Below are 1,730 nucleotides of genomic sequence, written 5' to 3'. Positions count from 1 at the left end.
TCCCACACAGCTGCTTTCTGCAGCTCTCCCAGAAAACCTCCTCTAGCAACCCCTGTCCCTCATTCCCTCCAGGGACTCCCTGCACCAGGGGATCTTAAGAGTGGGAGGGGAACCCATTTGCACAACCCCTGCTCCTTCAGTAAAGGCAATTCTGGGTACTCGGTAGCTGATGGCTCCTCTGCCTGCAGTAGCAACCCTTCTCCCCCTTTATTCCCTGCCCTGGAGTTCCAGCTGTCAAATCTCGTGCACGCATCCTGTGTCTACAGCCTGCTGGCAGAGCCTTGTCCCAAGAGTGCAAACACCCTGAATGACCTTACACACTCCAAGGAAGCCCATCAGCACCTTTACAGTTGCATTAAGATCAGCAAAAAGCATTACATTTCAAGAGTCATGTTTTCATCTGGACCCCCCTTGCTGCTCCTCACTGCTGCTGATTTGAATGCTTTGCATTTCAGATGTCAGGCTGATCCTTCCACATTATCTATGCTGCTTTGGGAGTGCAGTCAGATTTTGCACAGTCTCTGAATAATTGTGGCAAGAATTTCAGAAATGTCAACCTACACACACACACACACTTTCTCAGAGCAAATCATAATTTTGGGACCCCCCTGGCTCAGTCCAGAGCTGTATTCCCACCCATCATTTGGCTGCATTCTTCCATCAGTAGCACTCTTTAAAGGCCTGTTATCTTCTCTGTAAATAGTCATTTTATTATTTGTCACACACACACACACACACACACCCCCGTGCTGCAGTTATTAATTCCAATTTTAAACCAAGAGCCAGTAAATGAAACCATTCTTAATCTAAAAAGCCCTTATGTGTCTCTCTCTTTCACTTCAATGGTTAGGTCTCTAATTTAAATCCTGAACTTTTGCTCTTGCCTGTGTGTCAGCAGCGGTCAGCGAGAAATATATTCCAGCTGTTGCAGAGTTGGGGGGGATGGAAATTAAAACTGTCACACTTGAAAAAAAGAAGGCAAATGACTGCTGGAGATCCACCAGCTCTACTAGGGATATTTATTGACAAACCAAGTCAGCCTTCCCAAAACCCACAAAATCACCCCGCTCTTGCCTACTTTCCACAACTGTTCACAATCCTTCCCGACAACCTGCATAATGTCAATACAGGTTTATCTAATGTGCACACAGTCCAAAAGGAAATCCCATACGTGTGCACCTCAGACGGATACAGACACCTATTTAGAGGTGTATGGGCGAGTTGGATCATGAATGGACTCGCTGTGGTTGTCAGCTCCGTGCATGCATTTACAGATTAATTACATATAAAACAACTGTGGCAGAGGTGGGGGGTGGGGGGAGGTGTGTGTGCTTGTGCAGAGGTGGGGATACGCAATCAAAAAATATGATAGCAAAAACGCCTGGCAAAGGACTGCACTGCTGCTGTTCAGACTGGTCCCTGCTCTCCATCAGCTAATAATCCAGATTAAAAAAAATTTACTGTACACCTGCAGCTGTGCTAAGGAGGCAGCAACAAAAGTTCACTCACCCATCCTTTTGTCATCCACAAGCGTATCCCCCTTTTTTTTCTCCCTCTCTCTTTCTTTTACTCTTTTTTTTTTTCCCCACACAGGGGTCCTTTCTTTAAACCATCACAACCTTCATGCCACAGCACAGCTGCCACTCACATCACCACCATCCGACCGGCATGCCAGTAACCCACACAAAGTTTCCTAGAGAGGACAAGAAAGAATTTGGTGGATGAGGAAA

At 46.3% G+C, this 1,730-nt stretch overlaps 1 pseudogene; it reads right to left on the bottom strand.

Annotated features, from left to right (window-relative positions):
* LOC102381791 overlaps positions 1-1,730 on the bottom strand; it is a 15,599-nt pseudogene that overhangs the window by 3,523 nt on the left and 10,346 nt on the right.

This window comes from Alligator sinensis, unplaced genomic scaffold (genome assembly GCF_000455745.1).
Source record: "Alligator sinensis unplaced genomic scaffold, ASM45574v1 scaffold698_1, whole genome shotgun sequence".
NCBI lineage: Eukaryota > Metazoa > Chordata > Crocodylia > Alligatoridae > Alligator > Alligator sinensis.
The sequence above is the reverse complement of the archived record's forward strand: the minus strand, read 5'-3'. Positions and strand labels throughout refer to the sequence as shown.